This window comes from Triturus cristatus, chromosome 3_1 (assembly GCF_964204655.1).
Source record: "Triturus cristatus chromosome 3_1, aTriCri1.1, whole genome shotgun sequence".
NCBI lineage: Eukaryota > Metazoa > Chordata > Amphibia > Caudata > Salamandridae > Triturus > Triturus cristatus.
The window spans coordinates 1,134,430,294-1,134,456,396 of record NC_140583.1 but is presented as its reverse complement, the minus strand read 5'-3'; positions in this window follow the sequence as shown (position 1 = coordinate 1,134,456,396).

Sequence of the window (26,103 nt, the reverse complement as noted above, 5' to 3'; positions counted from 1 at the left end):
ACATGGTTACATAAAGAAACTGGAGGCCTGGGACAAAAAACGCATGCAGGCCTATGACAAAAGCACACTGGCTGCCTACACAAAATGTCTGCCAGCCACATGGTCACTCACAAGTCACAACAAGAGGCAGGAAGTCTGTAAAACAAGCCACACATGCAGGGCTAGGGTCAGTCCGCTGACTATACAAAATGTCACCTGGCCAGTGGACACATGGCATCTCAAACAAAGCCAAATGTGGCCTATGGCAAACACACAAACACACCATGGTGCAAGGGTGACTGTGTTGTCAGTAGGATTATTTAATTGCAGGAAGGGGCACCTTCCTGCACAGAGACAATCTAGTGTGGTGTGTTCCATGTTCTATATGTGCTGCAGAAAAAATGAGGAGAAACACATTTTCCTCTGGAGCCGTACAGTTTTGGCACAGCCCCAGCGTGTATATGGTCTCAACACTCATGGAACACCTCACTAGTGCATCGATTTGTGCTACCTTGCCTTTCTCCATATCTATGAGGCCATTCAAAGTCACACAAAGTTGTTGTGTGTGGACTCATAATATGATTAGGTGGTTTGCCCCACCGGAGCTTCACAAAATGTGACGCTGCAGAGGCACAAGGGGCTCATAAATATGTGCCATAATATACTAAATAGTATTTTCTATTTTTAACATATTTATAGATACACCAAAAAGTCTACGGAGTAGTGCAGTAATTCCTATAAATGACTGTGCTATACCAAAAAGTTCAGTTCTCTGTAGACTACTATAAAATATATAGAACATTATAAATACATTTTGTTTACTAATTACCACTCAAATATAGTGGTGATAGTTAGTGAACAACAATAAAACCTAATACTTACCAAAATTCAATACCCTAACCCAGAATGCAGTGAAATACAGAATGCAGCAAAATTATGATAAAAACTACATTACAGCTTTTTAACTTTGGTAAACACAGCCACTAGCCAATCACATACTGAGTTTGCATCCGCATGTAGCAAGGTATACCACAAACATATTGTGGTATACAGTTGCACAGTATGTAACTCCATTTTTTTAACTTATAACCTTAACACTACTTACACTTTTCAAACGTGCTACCAAAAATTACCATTCACACCTTACAATGTACATTCCTGCTACAATACATCTATATCTGTTCTCACGCTACATTTTTTCAATTAACACTGTCCGCTCTTTTCACTCCAATGTATGCTACTCCACTCTATGCTATTCCACTGTAAACAACTTCACTGTACGACACTACACTGTATTCTATTCTACTCTATGCAACTTCATTGTGCACCACTTCAATAAATCAATCAATCAGTGTTTTATTCAGCACAACTACTCACCTGTGAGGGGCCTCAAGGGGGAAACATCCTTTACCCCGCATGCTTTACTCGGAATGCCATTACCCCGCGGTTTATACTCCGCAAAAACTTTTAAAACTCAGGGCTTTGCACTGCAAAACTGTTACAACACATTCCCCAAAGTAACGCCTCCCTGGAGTTAGAATAGTAATTGCTTTGGAATGGGGAATGCATTGTAATGGATTCCGTTGTAAAGCCCTGCGTTGTAAAAGGTTTTGCGGAGTAAAAAATGTGAGGTAATAGCATGCAGAGTAAAAAATGCGGAGTTAAGTGTCCTATTCGCCTCAAGGTGTTGGGGGGTGCTGCAGGTCCTGGTGTGCGCTGAGGTTCAGTCAAAGAGCCAGGTCTTGAGATCCATCCTGAATTAGGTCAACGACCGGGATAGCCTGAGGTGGAGACAGGGTGTTTCAGGCTATGGCGGGGTGATAGGAGAAGGATCTTCCTCTGGTCCTGGTCTTGCAGATCCAAGGGACAGTGGCAAGGGCCAGTCTGGTGGAATGGAGGTGTCTTGTGGGTATGTAGAATGAGATGTGGTACGCTGGTCTGGCATCATGGAAGGCCTTGTAGGTGTGTGAGGAACTTGAACATGACTCGTTTGTTGACTGGGAGCCGGTGGAGTTCTTGCAGGTGCCCACAGATCTCCAGGATGTTTAGGGTCAGTCTGACTGTGCCATTCTGAATATTCTGTAGCTTCCTGAGCAGTTTCTGGGTGATGCCTGTGTACAGTGCATTGCCGTAGACAAGTCTGCTGCTGATGAGTGCGTGGGTGACCATCTTTCTGGCCTCAGTGGGGATTTATCTGAAGGTCGTGTGAAGCATGCACAGAGAGTGGAAGCATGATGAGGAAATTGCTTTGATCTGGTGGTTCATTGTGAGCGAGGAGTCTAGTGTGATGTTGATGTTTTGTGTGTGATCCGTGAGTGTGGGGGGGGGTTCCTAGCATGGCGGGCCACCAGGAATCTTCCCAAGCAGAGGTGTTGGGCCCCAGGATGAAGAACTCCATCTTGTTTGAGTTGAGCTTGATGCAGCTGTCTCTCATCCAGGCAGCAATGGACTTCATCCTGTTGTGGAAGGTATTTCCGGTGATTGTGGGTTAATTGGTAAGGGAGAGGATCAGCTGGGAGTCGTTGGCATAGGAGATGATGTTGAGTCCTTGGTTCCTGGTTATGGCTGCGAACTGAGCTCAGGAAGGAGCCCTGGGGTACTCTGCAGCTGATTGAAGCTGATCTATGTGGGTTCTGAGAGGAATGGTGGTAATCTGACTCACTGTGTTCTACTGGTGAAAAAAAGAACTGATCCAGTCCAGCATTTTGTCATTGATGCCAGCGTTGTGAAGTCTCATTGTTAGGGAGTGGTAGGAGATGATGTTGAACGCAGCCAAGAGGTCCAGAAGGATGAGGGCTGCTGTTTCTCTCCAGTCAAGCAGGTAGCCGATGTCATCAGTGGCAGCAAGGAAGGCGGTCTCGGTGCTGTGGTTGCTTCAGGAGCAGATTGAGAAGAGTCCTCTATGTTGTTGGCTTCGATGAACTCAGAGAGTTCGGCGTTGATGGCCTTCTCAATGACCTTGGCTGGGAAGGGGAGCAGGGAGATGGGTCTGAAATTCTTGAGGTCTGTGGGTTCACCGGACGGTTTCTTCAGCAAGGGGTTGATCTCAGCATGATTCTAGAAATCGGGAAAGGTGGTGGTGCCAATTGAGTAGTTGATGGTGCGATGTAATTCGGGGCGATGGCGGCTCTGTGGAAGATGTGGTACGTGCATGAGTTTGAGGGTGCTCTGGAGTGAATACTCCTCAGGGTAATGAAAGTGTCATACTTGGTGATCGGGGGCCAGTTGAGCAGGATCTGTTGGTGGACAGTCATGTTGCATGCAGTGGTGGCCGATTTGATGGGCGGGCCTTGGGTGTCAAAGCTGTGGTAGATCTGCTTGATCTTGTGGTGGAAAAAGGTGCTGAGTTTCCTGCAGAGATCTTGGGAGGCTGGGACTTCTGTGGTCTCGCTTTTGGGTTTGTAGAATTCCTTGATGATGGCAAAGAATTATTTGCTGTTGTGTGCATTGGCATTGATTCTATCTCTGAGGGATGTTTTATTGAGGTTTTGAGGAGGAGGTGATTGCAGTGATGGCGGCTTTGAAGTCTGGGTGGGCTTCTGGGGTTTTGCTGTTCCTCCATCTCTTCTCAAGCCATCTAAAGGTGTGTCTGGACTCTTGGAGGGTGGCAGTGAACCAACTTGTTTTCTTGGAGTGGTGCTTGCCGAATGCTTTTTTGAGGGGCAGCAGCGCATCGGAGCAGTTGCAGATCCATTAGTGTAGGTTGAATGCAGCGGTGTTGGCATCTGTGGATGTGCTGAGGGTGGTTCTGAGCTTTTTTTCAGTGATCTCTATCCAGTTACAGCATAGGGTGTTGGGTGCGATGGTGTACGGTGAGTTTGGTGCAGGCGAAATGAATGCAGTGTTGGTCAGTCGAGAGGCGTTCAGAGGTGTGGCTGCAGGTGATGTTTTCACTGGCAGAGAAGACAGGGCTGAGCATGTGTCCTGGTACGCAGGCAGTTGAAGTGACTAGCTGCTTAAGTCTGATGCTGGAGAGGTTCTCCAGAAGGGATGCTGTATTCGGTTAATTTGGGTTGTTTACATGGAAGTTGAGGTGACCAAGTAGGATGTAATTTCAAAGGTTTTTTAAACGCTAATTTCTAACTATAACATACCTGAAACCTATGGTTTTTTTAAGTGAATTTCAAAGGTTTTTTAAATGCTAATTCCTGTCTATAACTTATCTCTAACCTATGATTTTTATTGATTTTCATAGGATTTCTAAATCTTTATGTTTCATTGTATCAGTTCCTTTATATATGTTTTTTATACTGTTTATCACCATTTTTTCATTTTTTTTTACATTTTAAAAAAAAAATCAAAATATTACATGTTTTTAATGATTTTTTAAAAAAAATATTAGTACATTTTTGTTCCAATTATTTTTTGGAGTCGCGCACCCAATGCGTACCTTTCTCGATCCCTGCGCGAAACATAGTCGCCATTTTATGATTGTAGTGTAGGATCCACGTAGGGTGTGCGTTGGGTACGTATTTTCGTGCACGATTGCTATGCGACCGGTACGCGACTCCAAGCACATATGCAACACATACGTAATACGTTACGCGATGCTCGCGCACTTCCGTGAAACGTCATATGTGTGTTCTACGAGGTAGGTGCACGACTCCCGCAAAAACATATATATATGTATTCAATATAAATATTAAGGCAAGACATTATCTGACTTAATCATAAAAATAATATACTTTTACTTTTAATAAACCTATATTAGTTTTTAATGCGATTTCGAAAAGTCGCGCTGGGTGCGTGCTGCCTATGCGCAGGGTGCGCGGACCCCATGTGATCTGAAAAAAAGAGATTTGATTGGTTCATAACTTTTCCCATTGTAACTATTGAAGGACCCCACCCATTTCCATCATTCTTCTTTGAGCTTCTTTGGAGGAACATCTCACACCTCAGAAGAACTTTTTTTTGCAGATTTCCACAGCTGCTATTCATTTCCATCCGAAGACAATGGCTTCTGGACAGCAGCCACCATCTGATTCAGAACATTCTTCAGATGATGGGTTTCTTCCTGAACCTCCACGCCCTGAACGATACACCTCAGTGGTTTGGAAATTTCTTTCCTTTCCTGAAGGACAAACTAAAACTAATGTAACTAAAGTCACGTGTAAAATCTGCCAGAGGGTCCTGTCGAGAGGTGATCCAACCAAGAAGTACTCTTGCGGGACCGCAAGTATAATGAAGCACCTCAGGACTCGGCACACCGTCAACCTGGCAAGGGAAGAGTGCAGAAGAATGCGTGACAACCGTCCGCCAGCAGTGGCAAGTACATCTGCGGCATCGCCATCTGTCGGTCACCCGGACATACGTCCCAAATTCGGACAACTTAAAATAAATTGCATTAAATGCAACAAACTACTCTGCTATGGAGAGCAGTCCATTGACCTTATCTGCAGAGCGCAGAAAAACCACCAGTGTTAAACTTTTGTTTCTTTTTTTTCCTGAGGTTCACTATTTTGTTCATCCTGTTCCCTTTTTAAAAAAAAAAAAAATCATAAAATCATTGAAAAAAGCACAAAAAAATACAAAACAAAAAAGAAGAAAAAAAGTTCTTGTCAGAACTAACTTTTCTGTTTAAAAAAGAGCTATATTTGTATGATATTGTGTGAAAGTTTAGATGAATGTATGTGTAGTGCATAATTGACTGAACGAATGCATTAGTAGTGTATGGTGAATGTATAAGTGCAGAACTATGAGGAAGTCCGGCAGCATCACACAGTAAGCTCTTTAAATGCAGTGTGCTGTGGTACTTCCGAAGCACAGGGATGCAACATATGTACATAAATATGTTGCAAGTCTATGCTTCCCTCTGCACGGCTGCATAAACTGCAGCCATGTGGTAACACAGGCACCCTTGCACCATGGTGCAAGGATATCTGTGTTTTGTGGAGTTTGTTTATGTGCAGGAAGACACACCTTCTTGCACAAAAACAATCAGTAAAGGCATTTTTCTCCTTCAATGTATGCTGAGCATTGTAGCATATTTTGAAAGATAAAAAATGAGGAGAAGTGAAAACAATTCTCCTTGTTGTGCCTTGCTACACCAATTTGAGGATGGTGCACCATTCAAACACATGTCCAGATTTATGATTTCTGATAAATCTGGAGAAGTGTCTTGTTCTATGAGTGTTCTTTGCAATTATGCACAGCAACACTTATAGAACGCCCTTTCAACACAAAGTGGTGTGTATGATGAGGTCGTATTTACATGGAGAGGAAAAGGTGCACAGAGTGCCTTTTCCTCTCTTTATAAATATGAAAGAGTGTCTTGCGCTATAACTATGTTACAAAATGTGACATATTTCTGTTTGGAAAATTGCTTGCAAATGATAGGAGGTAAGCACAGAGTTTTGTCTGCAAAGATGCTCAAAGGAGAATGATTGAAATCATTGCGGCCCTTCAATAGGTAGAATGGGAAATATTATGAACCACTCAAATCTGTTTTTTTGCAGGTCACATGATATCCTTTGATAGGGACATTCCAAAACTACATAGGTATAAACAGGGTGTTTTGAAAAACGTATTAAATCTTTGTAGCTTCTTGCAGATCTGCTCATTGTGCATATTAATACTTAGTTAAACTTACCTTCACACATTAGAAATAAAAAATGGTGCACATTTTTTTCAGTTGTTTTTTGTAATGTAAAATGTGGTAAATTGCTTATTTTAGCAATAAGATCTGTGAGAGAAAAGAAAAAATAGTTATGACATGTAATAATACATTTTTAACAACACAGCATAATTTAAACAAAGTAATTTGTTTGCCTTTTTTGATGTTCTCAGAATATATTGAATTGCACTAGAAATAGTGATTTTAATCGTACTCATCACATAAAAGCGGGCAAAAAAAAACAATCAAAAAGATTGAATAAAAAAAAAAAAACAATCTAGCCTCAGTAAAATACCAGAAAATACAAATTACACATATATAAAATGCTTACTGCTAAGAAAATTTTATAACTGTAATTTATAGACACTGTAAATGTTGGCGCTTTAAAATATACACCGAGACAATGTGTAAGAAAAAGTCCATAATTCAAACATATATCTTTCCTTGAGACCAAATGGTATTTTTGCACTGTTTTTTATGTAAATTGTCCATTGGTAATCCTAATAAATTATAATAATACATTCCTCAGAGACTGGATTATCTTCCTAAAACTTTGGCTTTAAAAATATTAGGTAGGAATTTGGTAATTCACTAGGCAAACGTTGTTTGAAAACCAACTGGGCATCATTACAAAGTGCCCAGCCTTTGTCACATTTTAGATAGGCAGTGTAATGTCCAGATGTTGTGGAAGGACCATCATGGAAAATTATTGCAATTACTACAAAAGTCCTTCCTGATATTGATAGTTGTGTTGCTACAAAATGCTTTATTAAAGTGTCCAATTTTCTTCCATCAGCTGTACAACGTTGCATCATTAAAATTATATATTGTCCATATTTTTGTAAAAATAATGTTGATAACATTTCGGATTTACATTGGCTACACTTCATGTTTTGATTCGCAGCTTTAACTAATTTATTGAAAGACACTGATTTACAGTCCGGTAATGTTAAATATAGAAATCTTTCAGTGTCTACATTAGTGCTAGATGTATACATACAATTTTCACAATGATGTTCCCATTTGTAACAAAGGTCAAAAATATTTTCTATTTCTACACCTTCATTTTTAAAAACGGTAAGTATATACATAAAAAATTCCTGAGCATCTTTTTGGATATTTTGCGTAAATTGTGTAGGACCAGAACATACATCCAAAAGATTACGAACATCTGAAACAGTTTGTATTTTACTTGTATCTGTTCTCAATTTTTCATAAACAGAATGCAACAAGGAATAAAATCTTTTTTCCCGATTCTGCATAATTTGTTGTTGCAAACCTTCAAGATAAAAAACAACATTGACCACTACATTAGCATAGCAGTTGACACCTGAACTATTTTCAAACTAATAACCAACAATCTCTTCACAGTGTCCTTTTTCTTTTTGCTTGCAATGACAACATTACCTTGTTCTTTTCCCTTCTCTACACCTTCAGTACAGATATTCTCATACCTTCTTTTTCGACCAACCACACACTTTTCAAATACAGGAGATTGACCTAAATTGGGAGCATACGCTCTTCTTAAACTATTACACTCTTTTACACAGTTTGCATCTGCAGTAACCTTTGTGTCATCAAAATCAATCAAAAACAAACCAGATAATGTTCTGACTCGCGACAAAGCAACATATGCCATACCCTCTTTAAACACAGTAGATCCAATATTCACCAATGCACTGTCTACACTTAATCCTTGAGATTTATGAATAGTCACTGCGTATGCCAGAGAAAATGGAAATTGTTTTCTACGGACATATAAATCTTTAACAAGCAAAAAACGAACTGAACAACGACCAATTTCTTTAACTTCTTCAATCTGATCAAATTAAAGTTTTAAAAATTCAATTCCATCTTTTATCTGATAATTAACAAAATCCACATCTTTACCCATTGCTCCATTAACTAAACCTTTTTCTACATCCAAATTATGCCTTAAAATTACCCGACAGTTTATACATGCATATAGAGTCTTTTCTAAACCAGCCGTTTTAGATATCTTTTTTTCTAAAGAATCCAGTTTTGTTTTCAATGTTCCCGTCAAAATAATAGTGATTCCTTCATGCTCTGTTTTATCGATGGCTTCAATTTTTATAATTTCTTCATTTTCCAGTTTCAATAGTTCTTCGTTGAATATAGAACCCTCGCGCATTGTTGGCATTAAGCAAATCACTGATTCATTTTCAGCAATTTTCATGTATATTTTCTCAAGAACTACATTTTAATTTGGAAACAAATTGGAAAGTAATCGACTCTGCAAAGCTTGTTTGCCATGTTCTGTCAGAAGTCCAATTCTTATATCTTGAAGAATACTTCCATATTCAGCATCATTTGCCTGTCGCATATTTTTCGTCAGTTTTTTGTATTCAAAATATGTCCAAATGTTCACGTTTCCAACACTATCCAGAGAATTTCTGGTATCTTCATGCACAAGTGTTTTAAATACTGGTTGTCCTTTTACAGGAGTCAGTTGCAGTAGATCTCCAAAAGCTATGACGTGTTTTCCTCCAAATAACACGTCATAATATGTTTTAAGAATTTGCTGCATTCTTAAATGCACAAAGGCAAGCATCAAGTTTGAGACCATGCTTACCTCATCAATAATGAGAAGTTTCATTTTCTTCAGGACTCTTGAAACTTCACAACAAGCTTCTCCAGATAGCTTGTGGTATTCCAATTTGTTCTCATGCTCTACTTAGTAAATGATGTAAAGTAATTCCTTTAATGTTATGTGCTGCAAACCCAGTTAGAGCAGTGACAGCACAAGACAAATGCGACTCAGTTGTTTTCTGCAGATAACTTGTAATTACTTTAATTAAGAAACGTTTTCCTGTTCCAGCTTGACTACTCACATACATTCGGATAGGTTGAAATGATGTACATGAGCACTTTTTACTTTTCATGAAGTAATCCATGGTCAATCTGTTTTTTCACTTGTTGATATATTTGTTTCTGTTCAACATCATGGGGCCGATTCTGATCCGTTAAAAATTTCCCCCGTACGTATCGTATCCGTTTTTTTTACCGTACGAATCGTACAAGTCCCATACAAACTGGCAAGTACGATTCGTATGTGATAAAATCCATACGAATCGCATTGGGAAAATACCCCGACACGTCCTCGGGTCAGAAAAAGTGTCCGACACGTCCCCGGACAGTTTTACCTACGTATCGGGAAACTGAAGTCCGAGCGCGCAAGTACGATCCGTCCCGTCCGTCCGAATGCACAACCGTATGTAAAAAACACCGTACGGTGCGAACTCCCATAGCAACTATGGAGACATCCAAATAGTTGCCCGCATACGCGCCGAACCCCCCCAGCACACCCCCCCACATACGCGCTGTACCCCAGCACCCCCCATGTCCACGCCATACCCCCACCCCCCCCTAAGGTACGGAGCGTACCACCACCCCCGTAGGTACGGAGCGTACCACCACCCCATAAGTATGGAGCATACCCCCACCCCATAGGTACGAGGCGTACCCACAGCCCCCCTATGTACGGTGCGTTATGCGCTGGGGGGTCCACAGCGTACCTATGGGGGTGGTGGTACGCTCCGTACCTAGGGGGGGAGGTGGAGGTACGCTCCGTCCATAGGGGGGGCTGGGGGTACGGTGCGTACATACGGGGGGCGGGTGTATGGCGCATACATACAGGGGCTGGGGGTACTACGCATACATTTGGGGGCTGGGTGTACTGTGCGTACATACTTGGGGTGGGGGTATGTGCTGGGGGACGGTGCTTACATACGGAGGCTGGGGGTACGCACCGTCCATATGGGGGTGGGGGCACACACCGTACCCCCAGCACCCTGTATGTATGCGCCGTACCTCCAGCCCCCATGTGCACGTCGTACCCTGGGTTCACGTATGTACGCATGTAGCCCCAGGCCCCCACACCCTGCCCGTGCCTGTACGCACCCTACCCGAGGCCCCTACACCAGCACCCTCACCCAGCCGTGCGCATGTACGAGTCATACCAAGCCATAGCAAATGTGAGCACTGTACAACAACATGGTCGATGTACGCACCGCACAGATGCGAAAAACACACGTACTGAACCAGGACACTGCAAAACACCACAAGGAGAGTCAATTCGAATCGCACAACACCACAAAACACGTCCAACAAGCCCAAATACACCCAATACACTGACCTGCAACAGCCAAACAGGTAAACAGAGGCCCAAAACACAACCACCCCTTACAACACACCCACCCAAAGTTCAAACACAGCCACACCCACAAATGGACCAATAAATAGGGCCCACACACACAAACCATGAGCCTTTGCAACAGACCCACTGCTGCCAGACCCCACAGACAACCCACAGCACCAGACTTGAACCTTTACTACACCTTACACTTGCACACCTTCACACAACCACCTTCACAAACACCCCCTCATCACATTCACACACACACCTTCACAACCACACACACACACCCACAACCATCCACACCCACACCCCACACCATGCCCACAGACAGGAATCCAAAGTTCACAACAGCGGAGCTGGAGATCCTTGTCGACGAAATCATCAGAGTCGAGCCACAGCTCTTTGGAACATTGGTCAGACAGACCAGCGTATCAGAAAAATCAGCCATGTGGCAGAGGATCGTCGAGAGGGTGAATGCTGGTGCGCCCATCCGAAGCACCAGGCATGAATGCCAAGCCAGGTGGTACGATCTGCGGAGGACGGTCCGCCGCAAAATGACCGACGAACACAACCAGGGGAACATCACTGGAGGTGGGCCGGCCAGCAGACCGGTACAATACCATCCCTAGGAGGAGAAGGTGATGTGCACACTGCCGCCGGTGGGAGTACACGGACTAGAAGGACTCGCCGAGCCTGGTGAGTACACAAACAAATCACCCCACATGGGGGGAACCGCATCCACAACCCAACTCCCGATAATGCACGCAACTACCCCAAAGCCATCACCAGACGCAACCACATTCCAACAACACGGGGAACAACCTTTACAACGCAACTTTTACAACGCACTACCTTTACAACGCATTTTTTACAACGCATAATCCATTACAACGCATGACATTACAATGCATGACACTACAACGCATTTTTAAAAACTACCTTTACAACGCATTCCATTACAACGCATACTACCATTACAACGCATACCATTACAACGCATAATATTACACTACACTATCCAACACTTACCCTACTGTTGCACCCCCTGGAGTTAGAATAGTAATTTTTACCCCTATACTATCCAACACTTACCCTACTGATGCACCCCCTGGAGTTAGAATAGTAATTTTTACCCCTATACTATCCAACACTTACCCTACTGTTGCACCCCCTGGAGTTAGAATAGTAATTTTTACCCCTATACTATCCAACACTTACCCTACTGTTGCACCCCCTGGAGTTAGAATAGTAATTTTTACCCCTATACTATCCAACACTTACCCTACTGTTGCACCCCCTGGAGTTAGAATAGTAATTTTTACCCCTATTCTATCCAACACTTACCCTACTGTTGCACCCCCTGGAGTTAGAATAGTAATTTTTACCCCTATACTATCCAACACTTACCATACTGTTGCACCCCCTGGAGTTAGAATAGTAATTTTTACCCCTATACTATCCAACACTTACCCTACTGTTGCACCCCCTGGAGTTAGAATAGTAATTTTTACCCCTATACTATCCAACACTTACCCTACTGATGCACCCCCTGGAGTTACAATAGTAATTTTTACCCCTATACTATCCAACACTTACCCTACTGTTGCACCCCCTGGAGTTAGAATAGTAATTTTTACCCCTATACTATCCAACACTTACCCCACTGTTGCACCCCCTGGAGTTAGAATAGTAATTTTTACCCCTATACTATCCAACACTTACCCTACTGTTGCACCCCCTGGAGTTAGAAAAGTAACTTTTACCCCTATACTATCTAATACTTACCTTAAATGTAATTTAATATTATGCGTTGTAATGGTATGCGTTGTAAAGGTAGTATGCGTTGTAATGGAAATGCGTTGTAAAGGTATTTTTTAAAAATGCGTTGTAGTGTCATGCGTTGTAATGTCATGCGTTGTAATGGATTATGTGTTGTAAAAAATGCGTTGTAAGTGCATGCGTTGTAAAAGTGTGCGTTGTAACGTCATACATCCCAACAACACGCACATGCCACTATCAGCTCCATGCCCCATGCACCAAGCAAGGCCATGCCAAGTCACAGGCCACACAAAACACCAACACAAGACAGGATGTCCGTGATGCCAGGAGGGGGGGCCTCCAAAATCACATTGTGCATCTCAGAAGCAGACACCAATGCCCTCAGCCCATATGGCCTGGGGCAGAGCTATTCAAACAGTGTGTCCCGACACTGTACTGTGTCGCCTGCAAATGGCGGCCGCGTCGCAGGATGACATGGGTATGAAGGCCCAATTCGCACATAACAGCAGCTAATGAAGAGGCAACACTGTGAAAGAGTGTCAGCACACACCGCCGCTGCAGCGCAGACTCAGAGACACTCTGCCCAATGGGGTCCGGGAGATTCTATACAAAGCCACATGAACAAGCCAATGGCCTTTGAAAGACCTGCAAAGTGTGTGTGCCCAGGAAGCTGGGCTGAGGTGACAGAGGGTGACAGACAGAGGGAGGGGGAGGGAGATAGAGGGAGGGAGACAGAGGGCGACAGAGGGCAACAGACAGAGGGAGGGGGAGGGAGAGAGAGGGAGGGAGACAGAGGGCGACAGAGGGCGACAGAGGGCGACAGAGGGTGACAGACAGATGGAGGGAGAGGGAGAGAGAGGAAGGGAGAGGGAGAGAGAGGGAGGGAGACAGAGGGAGACAGACAGAGGGAGGGGGAGGGAGAGAGACAGAGGGCGACAGAGGGCGACAGAGGGTGACAGACAGACAGAGGGAGAGGGAGAGAGAGGGAGGGAGAGGGAGAGAGAGGGAGGGAGACAGAGGGAGACAGAGGGAGACAGACAGAGGGAGGGAGAGGGAGAGAGACAGAGGGCGACAGAGGGCGACAGAGGGTGACAGACAGAGGGAGGGGGAGGGAGAGAGAGGGAGGGAGACAGAGGGTGACTGAGGGCGACAGAGGGCGACAGAGGGTGACAGACAGAAGGAGGGGGAGGGAGAGAGAGGGAGGGAGACAGAGGGTGACAGAGGGCAACCGAGGGCAACAGAGGGTGACAGACAGACGGAGGGAGAGAGAGGGAGGGAGACTGAGGGAGACAGACAGAGGGAGGGAGAGGGAGAGAGACAGAGGGCGACAGAGGGTGACAGACAGAGGGAGGGGGAGGGAGAGAGAGGGAGGGAGACAGAGGGCAACATAGGGCAACAGAGGGTGACAGACAGATGGAGGGAGAGAGAGGGAGGGAGAGGGAGAGAGAGGGAGGGAGACAGAGGGAGACAGAGGGAGACAGACAGAGGGAGGGAGGAGGTTGACAGAGGGAGGGAGAGAGAGAGACAGAGGGAGACAAAATCACCCTTGGGTGGTGTGGGCATGTCCGCTCATCAGCAGGTGGACTGTGTGCATGTTGACAAGGTCTGGCAGTGCGTGAAACACCCCTCATCCATTTGGAAAGCACTGGCCCATGTGTCAAACTGTGCACGAGTCGATCCTCGCTGCAGGCACAAACCTAACCTCACACCCAGTATACCCACTCCCTTTGTTTGTTAGAACCCAGTCACAAATGCATAAGTTTCCTACCTGCATTCTCCAATAGACATGACAAAGCAACATTTGGCCGCGTACAGTGCAACACATAAGTCGGTTCTGCAGCGCTCGCTACGCACGCTTGCTACACTGTTCCCTGCGTTCAAAACTGATGCAACAACAAAGAGTGTGTCACACATAGGAAAAGTGTTGACAGCCGTGGCCAAGGGACATACCATGCACCATGCACAATGCACAGGAACTTGCCAAGTACAGACAAGGTAGATGACACTTGGCCCTGCTGTAGACAGCACAAGGCAAACCTGTGACCACTGTACACTCAAACACCAACTCCACATGCCACCTACCTACCACAGGAACTGACATTCACTGTCATGCCAGCAGGCACCATGAGGGGATAGACACATCACCTGGTAGACCCAATGACAAATCACACCACACCCAACAGCATGCCCGGTCACACACACCCCCCCTTACACAAGCAAACACCCCCGGGGCAGCCAACGCAAATTGCCACTCCCACAATGGATATGTGACACAACAAGACCAATCCATAGCCAAATAAGCATCCCAACACTCATTAGACAGGCCAAATAACCAGGATTACATATCAATCTGACCCCCGCAACATACCCATCCACAAGTGCACTGTGAGAGGAATGCTAGACATATCCAACTACCCAGAGCAACTGTGCCAACTTGAATATGTATGAAACATGGATGACGCATGTAACACCATTAACATTGTCTCTCTCTCACACACAGGGCAACGTCGTCGATCTCCCCCCAACACTGGGGGGGAAGACACACAGGACCCGGCTCGGCGTGACTACGATCCCACCGGCAGCGATGACTCTCACCACACCGTGGATGACCCCGACCAACCTGGCCCCTCTGGTGCCCAAGCACCTGCAGCACCTGCATTAGGTACAACTGTGCCAACCACCACCCCCATTCCTGCCACATGCCAGGATACACACAGGAGCCCTGCTCACACACAACGCAGCCAGTCTGACCAGGAGGGACGAGGGACCCCGGGCACCCAGGAGGAGGCAGGCGACCCCGCAAATGCCATCCCTCAGGTGTCCCGGAGACCCGACATGCCCACAAGGGCAGGCCAGGCTCAAGTGGGCAGGGGTGGTGGGAGTGAAGGACGGCGGAGGCGCGAGCCTAACCAGCCAGCTGAGGAACCGGTTATGTCACACGTCCGCAACATCCTGGACACATACCGGCGTGACACCAGAGGCATGGACCAGGTCCTGTCAAGACTCTCCGAGATGCAGGGGACCCTCGATGAGATTAAGAACCTGCAGGTCGAGCATCATGCCAGTCATCAACAACACCAAGGACGGATGATGGCAAGACTGGCAGAGCTCCTGGCGGTGCACAGGGACGTGAGCCAATCGCTCCGTCAGATCACCCAAAGCCTGGCAAACCCTCCCTGTGCCACCAGGCGTAGACCAGCACCAGACACAGGGAGGGAGGAGGAGGAGGATTCATCTGACGGAGCGTCCCCAGCATCGTCAAGGCCTGCATCTGAGGGTCCCCGGAGGAAGGTGGGTCGTCCACGCAAAAGACCGTGAGAGTCAGCGGACCATCACCATCTCCCAGGTCACCTGGCCTGGCACCTGGCCCTCTGGCGCAACAGCAGCACCTCATCCAATGACATTCTCTGCTACATGGACTTGCTGGTCACTGTCTGACCAATGTTGACAAAGACTGTGGCATGGACTCTGATGACTTCCAATGGCAAGGATATCATCTCCCCCTGTGAACTTTGGATTCTATACCCCCGGTACAGCACCTAATTGCATCCCCCCAAACACATACCCCACCACCAATAAAAATATTAGAAATCACGAGATGATGCCATCATTTAACATTATTCCATTACATGTGTGTGTTGGCAAGTCAATCCATGCCTGAGTTTTGAAGTAACTCCAACCATGCAAACCTTGGGGTCTGAGTCTGGCACAGGACACACATGGGTCACAATGTATCATCCAGTACAGACATGGAGCACCATACTCACCCGTGATGGGCCCAACCAGCTGAGGGGGTGCCTGCACAACTGTGCGGACAGACCTATTTCGAAGAGCAACAGTCATGCGCAGAGGTCAGGGATCATGTGGAGTGTCCTGGGGTGGGAGTCCCAGGTATGTGTAGCCAGGTGGGAGAACTATGTCCTGCAAGCAGGAGTCAGGTGGATGTGGAGAATGGTGGCCAGGCCAAGGTTTAATGCATGGAGATGGCACAATGGGATCTTGGATGACAGTGCCACATGGTTGTGTTGGGTGCGTGGTCGTGGGCTGGATTGTGAAGGCCAACCTGCAGATGACAATGATCCATTGCCGCTATCCCTGTTGGACGGTGATGTGGCTGGGTTGCCGGATGTTGAAGCAGAGCTGGGCAGATGCACCCTGGATGTGGACAAGTGTCATGGGAGTTGTAAGGTACTTCTCCCAAGAGTGCAGGGTAGGATTGGACATGGATGTCGAAGTTGACCTGGGGGATGGTCTGTCTTGCCTTGAGGAAGATCGAACAGTGGACCGTGTGCATAATGCAGAGTGTTCTGAGGCCTGAGGTACAGATGCTGGTGATCAGCATAGCACATGTGAGCAAGCATTCCATGATGCACACCAGCTCGTGTGCGTGGACACTGTGTGCCTGTGCAGGGCCCTTGTGGGTGGGACACAAGCAGTTGACCCAGCTGTAAGGGGACAATCCACAGATGAACACCTCAGTCGTTTGCAAGTCCAGCATCAGGTGGCCAACGTGCAGCCATCTGCCAATGGCTACCATGCATTCTTCAATATGGGAACTGGCAAGGACTGCGTCTTTGGGGAGGGTGAGGAGCACCTGCCTGTCAATGGGACACCAGATGATGATGAGATGCAGTGCGCATGTCATGGTGTAGAGGGGTATCCTGAACACATTGTAGACTGACACGCTGAGACATGATACCTGTGCCATGTGTCCCACAACGACACCATACCACATGCAGAGACCTGGAGTACCAATCACATGGCCATGTTGGGGTCCAGAGCCGGTGGGGAGTAGGAGGGACATGACGTGGTTGGTGTGACAGGGCCTGGAAGGCATGCCAGCGCTGTGTAGGCAGTTGGAGTTGCACACTCATTATGCAGAGGTGTTGTGTGGGCGATGAGTGCATGCCTGAGTGCATGCAACAGATGTATTGGATGGACATTGCTTGGTGGGTGGCCTCAACATCATGGTGTAGTGTGATGTGGCACATGCAAGGACATGAGGCACGTGCAATGTGCACGTAGCATGTGCAGACGGTCCAGCCTTTCCCACCGCAACTGTGTCACACACAAGCAGATTACACCAAAATGAATGGGTGGAGGGAGGAAGGGGGTGCGTCTTAGAGGCGTGTGTGTGAGGGCAAATATAGAAACTCTGTGTGCCCTTGCTGCAGGGCCTGCGGTACAAAAGGGGGTGGTGGTGGACGGAGCATCAGAACCAATCAAACACTCACAGCCAGTCAACAGAGCTGGGTTTGATCCATCACCGTTCTTTAGCCCACTCTGCCACCCCAGTTCAGACATAGCCATATGCAAATCAGTCTGACCCTGTGCCTCATGGGAACAGTCCAGCCCAAACTGCCAAGCCATGCCTTCCCTGGACCGGAAACAAGCTTCCTAGGACCGGTTTCTGGCATTTCAGCCATCTTCAGCCAGGCTTGCTTGAATCCAGTGGCAAAGTGAGCAAGGGACTCATGTCTGAGCATACCCTGCCAACTTATGGCGGACAAAGCGGTATGAAAGAGGGTGGTGGTGGACGGAGCATCAGAACCAATCAAACACTCACACCCAGTCAACAGATCTGGGTTTGATCCATCACCGTTCTTTAGCCCACTCTGCCACCCCAGTTCAGACATAGCCATATGCAAATCAGTCTGACCCTGTGCCTCATGGGAACAGTCCAGCCCAAACTGCCAAGCCATGCCTTCCCTGGACCGGAAACAAGCTTCCTAGGACTGGTTTCTGGCATTTCAGCAGTCTTCAGCCAGGCTTGCTTGAATCCAGTGGCAAAGTGAGCAATTGACTCACTTCTGAGCATGCCCTGCCAACTTATGGCGGACAAAGCGGTACAAAAGGGGGTGGTGGTGGACGGAGCATCAGAACCAATCAAACACTCACACCCAGTCAACAGATCTGGGTTTGATCCACCACCGTTCTTTAGCCCACTATGCCACCCCAGTTCAGACATGGCCATATGCAAATCAGTCTGACCCTGTGCCTCATGTGAACAGTCCAGCCCGAACTGCCAAGCCATGCCTTCCCTGGACCGGAAACAAGCTTCCTAGGACCGGTTTCTGGCATTTCAGCCGTCTTCAGCCAGGCTTGCTTGAATCCAGTGGCAAAGGGAGCAAGGGACTCACGTCTGAGCATACCCAGCAGGCACCATGTCCTCAAAACCATGCCACAAGTTGCACAATAACACAAGCATGTCAGAAAGGAATACTGCAAAAGGTGTATGAGAAGGGAGGAGTGTCTGGTTCAACATGGCACACACACAGACAATGGATGCACATGCAGCAAAGTGGCCGTTGTGGGGACTGAGATGCCAAAATACCTACACAGCCATGTACATCATGCACAATACATATCATAATCCCTGACAAACAGCTTGCATCTTGCTACTCTACACAGAGACTGATATGGACAATCTGTGACAACTATGCCAGACATGCCGCATGCACAGTGGCAAGAGACCTGCATTGACAGAGATGAGGCACCTTGGAGGCTGAGGGACACCTTTATTAGTCATGTTTGCCGGAATGCAAATGCATCTATATTAACAGATGCACAGGTCATGTGGATGAACATGTGGAACCTACACTGGCACCCCCCTTTGCACCAAAGATGCAGGAAACCCATAGAACTGGCACACAAGTGACGGGTTTGAGGCAAACACCCCGTGCTGCTCACGGAGAGGCTGCAATTCACCATTGAGCCACTAATGGGGATGTCCCACACTATGTCAACCCGGTGCATCCCGTATGTTTCCAAGGGCAGTGTTACACACATTGATGCCTTCATCACAATCCACAATCGCATTACAGATGACTGTCACCAAGTGTGACTATCAATTCAGGTGAATCCAGCTCCATGTCATGTGCCCCATGGTGATTCTACATGTATGCTAAGTAACCAAACATGAACAGGAGCAGTGCACACACATTCCAAACAAAAGGCACACCCAAAAAGCTGTGGTGCATCCCTTACCCTAAGGTGATTTTTCGACATGTCCGTGCATGTTGCGCTGATTCAGCACACGTTGCTGTATTCATGAGGAATAGCAGGAGCACAACAATGCCACCAGCAGACAGCATGCTCAAATACCTGGGGATGAGAGACACACAAGAAGTGAGCCAAAAGAAGCACATCCGCATGCATGGGCATATACTCGACATGTATAAGGTTGTCAACATGCTAGGTGAAAATAGTGTCTCAGGTAAGACATACTGTCATTACACCATCACTCGAGTGACACATCCAAACACACCTCTGACTCACTTGCCATACATGCAGATTGACCCACACATTGCAACACATGCCACACAAGGCTCAATGCGTACACACTCAGACACTGCAACTCACCACTAAGCAAAGAAGTTGCGTATGAGCCGACTCCGGATGTCCTCTTCCTCCTCCTCCTCAACATCATTTGCCTCGTCACCAAGCCCCTCGTCCTCCACGGGTGGATGTTCCTGCTCATCCGGATCCAGGATGAGTGGCACAGCTTTCTCCACTGCCATGTTGTGCAGCATGCAGCACACGAGGAAGATTTTGCAGACCTTCACCAGTGCATATGGGAGTGCGCCACCGGTCTTGTGGAGGCACCGGAATCGGCTCTTCAGGAGGCCAAAGGTCCTCTCTATCACTTGCCTGGTCTGCCCATGGGCGTTGTTGTACCGGTGATCGGCAGCCGTTCTGGGGTTGCGGAGATAGCTGTAACAGCACAAAGTGTCCCTTCCTCCTCCTCCTGCTTGGGACAAATGCATTGTAGCCAATGAAGTCCAAGCAGCCCACAGAGCACAACATGGCTTGCGCTGCAGGAGAGTTAGCACACTTTCTTTTTCTTTGGTGTTTTATATAGCGCGAACTTGACCCGAAGGTATCAGAGAGCTTTACATGAGTACCAATTTCGTTACACAAGGACACGTTCATTTTTGTTAGGCATGGGGAGATTGAGTGATTTACCCGGAATCACAGGATGTTGTGCCTCATTGTTGAGACTCTAACCCGGTTCCCCAGATTTGAGATTGACCGCCCAAGCCATTAGACGACATCCTCTCCCCACTTTAATAGTGTGATGTGGAATACCTCCTCCTCCTGCTCCGGTCACATGCAGCATGAACAATAAATTTCTGGCAGACCACAGAGCACACACACCTAGTCACATGACCTAGGATACAGGGAGCAGGTTCCAGGTAGTAAAGACAAGATTTCTTTTTTTTTTAACAGTGACATTTTCAAGATTGTGACTTAAAATCCAACTTTACCATTAAATAAGATTTTAAATTACAATTCATTTGAATGGAAACATAATTGTTCTATCTGCTTCTAAACTTAAGTTATCACGTATTAAGTGTACTAAGGTAAATCAATGTCATCCTATGGGAGAGGTATGCCTCACAATAGTAAAAAATGACTTTCTGAGTTTTTCACTACCAGCACATGTGAAAATTAAACACACATGTTCACTTTTTAAATACAATTCACCCTCTCATGGGAGCTTTTAGGGCCTATCTTAGGGGTGAACTATATGCATTAAAAAAAAATTCCAGGACGAAATAGCAGTTTAAAACTGCACTTTAAGCTTCAGTTGCAGGCGTGAGACATGTTTCGAAAGGCTACTGTAGTGGGTAGCACAATGAGTGCTTCAGATCCACTAGTTGCATTTAAAAAACAGGCCTTGATTACAGGTAGTACACTTTACCTAAGGACATACAAGTAAATTAAATGTTCCACTAAGGTGAAAGCCACTTATAGCATGTTTTGGAAATTAATATGAGACGTTATTTCGCATGCCATTACTTCGCATGCTATTACTACGCGGTTATTACTTAGCAATAACCGTTACTAAGCAAGTTTTTACTTCGCATACCATTACAATGAAAGTGTTAATATATGCGAAGTAAAAACTTACCTAGTAATAAGAATGGTATGCGGAATAACCTGTCATACTACCTTACACCTCTAAAACACTAAAACACTACCAATACATTAAAACACTACACTTCCCTATACTACTGAAACACCACTACACTACCCTAAACTCTAAAGCACTACCCCCTGCACGAATATACACATTCCCCTACTCCTGTCCCTACACTCATTCACTACCCATCACAACCCCCCGACACTACACTAGACCCTAAAACACTACCCTACACTTCACTAACCCCACAACACTACCCTAAACCCTAAAACACTAATCCCAGCACGACCCTGCCCCTACCCCCAGTCCATTCCCTACTCCCAAACACTACCATTTCCGACCCCATACAATACACTACACCCAAATGCACTACTTTACACTACACCTACACAACCGTACACACAGCTTCACTTACCTCTCTCTCCTCGTGGATCACCTTCCACTGCTCCAGCTTCCTGCGTCGTCAGAAATGTACTACGTTTTTAGAAACGGAGGCGCATAAATAAACACAATGATGTGGATATCCTGCGAAGTAACGGTCATGTGCAGTAAAACCATGCGAAGTAATGGTTTCTGCGCACTAACGATCCGAAGTAAAGGCAATCCGAAGTAGTGGCCGCGTAGAAAAGGTCACCCACCTTTGGAAATAGCAGTTTTTATTACTGGTTAGCAGTTTGACAGTCTCACATATAAATGATACTTAGGTGTGTGAGTTGCAAGCTTCCATCAAGTCCTGGAGAATATATTTGAGCTGAAAATAGGAGTTGGCAAGACTAGGAAGCTGAACACAGGAGTTTCAATGTCGATTAGACAAGAAAAAAAATAATAATGTGTGATTCCAAAGAGATAGGCGAGTACTATTTATTTATTCATTTATTTATGTATTCATTTATTCATCTTAGGCTTTCTATTTCATACCACAATATTAGAGTACGCTGCACTGGAGTTGCGAATGACTATTTGGAGGAAAGGCAGGCTTAGACACTACATACATACCAACAAAGGAAAACAAAAATAGTGATGGGTGGATTGCTTGAATTAATCTCAGCCAGTGGTGAATACTCCAGGCCACAATCAACTCCATCATTTCTTCCTACCTTTTCAACCTGAGGCAGGAACCAGCCATATGCTACTCAGCCATAACCCTTCCCTAATATGAATAGTCCATCCTGAAGTGCTGGGTCAAGTTCCCTTAGAACAGGAAAACCTACAACCCCCGACAGTTGCTGCCTATTTAGGTGTCTTCAGTGGGTCCAGCTTGAGTCCTATTGCACAGCAAGCATAGGACCAAGCATAGGACCCATATCTGGGCACTCCTGATAGACCTATTGTATCTCTCTGATGAAAACAATAAAGAGAGGTATGGGTTGCTTGAATTATTCTCAGCCACTTGTCGTTGCTCTTTGCTGTGATCCTGTTTTTTCCCATCTTACCTCCTCAGATAGGAAACGGCCACATGCAAACCAGTACCAGCCTTGGTTCTGCTCTAATACGAACAGTCCAGGCCACAATGCCAGACCAATGCACTCTGAGTGGGACATGCAACATCCATGCTGTTTTTGGTCTACTTTGGAATCGACAGTAGGACGTAGCTTGACTCCTATTGAACATTGAGCATGGGATCCATATCAGTGGTAGGGGTTTACAAAATTCACAGATTTTACAGCAAATAGTCATTACAGCAGCATTTTTGTAATTGTAATTGTAATTGTATGAGGATTTGTATAGGGCACAGTTGCAAATTGCGACCCAACGGGTATCCAGGCGCTCTGACCGGATGGAATAAGTATTACTAACACGGCAGAAGAAAAGCATCAAACTACTGGAAAGAGCCAGGTCTAGAGGTTCCTTCTAAATTCCATTAACGGCTGCGTCTGCCTAAGTTCCAATGGAAGCGCGTTCCAGCTTTGGGCTCCAGCTCCCTCCCAGCCTTGCCCGTTTGAACCTAGGCTGTACCAGCAGGTTGGCCGTGGATGACCGCAGCTGCCTTATGGGGGAGTACCTTAAGAATCTTTCCTGAAGTGGGACCGGCCCTGTTCCATGGAGTGCCTTATGGACCAGACATAAGGACTTAAAGAGGACCCTATCTTTGACTGGCAGCCAGTGCAGCTCCCTGAGTGCCTGAGTAGAAGATGAATCAAGCTTGCGACCGAGTGCCAACTTGGCGGCGGCTGACTGGACTCTCTGTAGCCCCTGCAAGATGTATTGGGGGGCTCCAAGGTACAACGAGTTGCAGTGATCCAGCCTGCTGAGAATGGTGCTTCTGACGACCGAGTTGCGAGATTCGGCAGGCAGCAGCGGAAGGATACGGCGTAGGAGTCGCAGTAAGCCAAAGCAGACACTTGAGGTTTTGCTCGCCTGGGAGTCCAGCTGGAGATTATTGTCAAATAGCACTCCCAGATTTCGTACTGTAGCGGCTGGTATCAGTGGGGTCGTATCTGGGGCGAGCCTAAAATCCATTGGCAGATGGTGAGTCGGTTTCATAGGCGCAAAGAGCAACAGCTCGGTTTTATCCCCATTGAACTGTAGGCAGTTTCTCTGGAGCCAGTCCGTGGTCTGCCTCATGCAGCTCTGAAACTGTTCCAAGGGGACTGCATGTTTGCCTTCTAAAGAAAAGGCCAGCTGGGTGTCGTCTGCGTAATTTATCAGCTCCACCCCGAACGCCCTAATGATAGAAAATAACGGCTGCAGGTATATATTGAACAGGGTGGGGCTGATGCTGGAACCCTGTGGAACTCCAAAGTTCACGGGGGTGTTCTCTGAGGCAAATGGACCCATAGTCACCATTTGGTGTCTCCCTGCTAGGTAGGATCGGAGCCACTTTAGTGCCAGACCTCCTACCCCCGACTCCCTCAACCGGCCCAGCAAGATGGTATGGTTCACGGTATCGAATGCTGCTGACAAGTCCAGGAGCACCAATACGGCGGTGCTCCCTGTGTCAGCTCGCATTCGCATTGAGTCCAGCATGGTAACTAAAGCTGACTCGGTACCGTGGCCGGGGCGGAAGCCAAACTGGTCTTTGTCCAGCAGCAGGTTGGCCTCTAGGTAGTTCGAGAGGGACCTGCTCACCGCTTTCTCTAAGATTTTGATGGAGAATGGGAGGAGAGAGATGGGTCGGAAACTGGCTGGAACAGTTGGATCTAAGTTTGTTTTTTTGATAAGGGGAGAAACAACCACCTGTTTCCAGCTATCCGGGACCAGACCCTCTTCCAGTGACTGATTGCAGATCTGGCGCAACCAGGGGAAGGTTGGATAGCCATATAACTTCCATGCCCTCTGAGGCAGAGGGTCAAGCGGAGAGCCAGACGAAATGGTGAGTGCCGTATTGACAAACGACGCATCCGAGAAGAGTGGGAAGCTGGTCAGATGGCAAACCTCCCCTGACCTTTCAAGGGCCACCCCCTTCCCAGAAACCTCTGTCGCTCCGTCAGTATCCCTAAAGAGATTGGTAATCTTTGTTACCTTGTCCTTAAAGTAGGTGGCGATCTCGTCGCACAACCTCTTTGAAGGAACAACTTTATTTTCAAAGCAACTGGGGGCCGATAGGGATTTCACAATTCTGAACAATTCCCTGGTCCCATTGAGGGCATTCACTATGGAATTGGCAAAGTAGCTGGCTTTACGATCCTTGATAAGCTGCTTGTAGCTGCTCTGTGCAGATCTCAATGCCAGCTTGTCCCTGGCTAGGAACCCCTTCCTCCACTTTCTTTCGACCTGTCTACAGAGCTGTCTCAGTTGTCGCAAGTCATCATCATACCAAGGCGCGGATGGCCTACGCCTTACTCTTATCTTTCTTTTCGGGATAAGAAGGTCCAGCTCGTTGGTAATGAACTTATGGTAGGCGTTATAGTTTGCCTCCACGGATCTGGAGGCATGAAAGAGGCTGACTGTTGGTGGAGTTAGTAGCGAGCCCGTTTTGGCCAGTTTAGTCCAGTCTCTGCCCACTCTAAACTCTGCCGCTGTTTTGGCATGAGGGGGGATAGTTGTTTGCAGTATCTTGAATTGAATACAATGATGATCTGTCCAGATGAGCGGCAGGACATTTGTGAGTTCAGCCCCCATCTTGCTGGCAAACAATAAGTCCAGTGTGTGACCTCCTTGATGGGTAGGAGAGGTGACTAATTGATGAAGTCCAAGTCCGAGGCAGGACGACGTCAAGTCCCGCAATTGGTTCTTTGTGCTAACATTTTCCCACCAGTTAAAGTCACCTAGGACAATCATTTTGGAATGTGTAAGTGCCAGATTGGTGATCAGGTTCAGGAGAGGTTGCGTTGGGGTGTGCAGCCCTGGAGGGCGATAGCAAAGCAGGCCCGTGAGTAGATTTCCTCCATCGCCGTGAAGCGAGAAGGCCATTGCTTCGACTCCCTCCAGCTCGTCCGTATGTAACCGGACGGGGCGGAGTTCCTCCCTATGAATAATTCCCACCCCTCCTCCCTTGCCCCCCTGTCTGGGCTTATGCAGACATTTAAAGCCCTCAGGGCAGGCCGAACCGATCTCCACTGCTGCATCTTCCCTAGCCCAGGTTTCTGTGAGGAAGAGTACATCCAGCGCCAGATCCTCTATTAAAAGTGCGATTTCTGTATGGTGCTTGACCAGGGATCTGCAGTTCAGCAACGCACAGTTAAGGTAGCTCGACTCCTTCGAGCG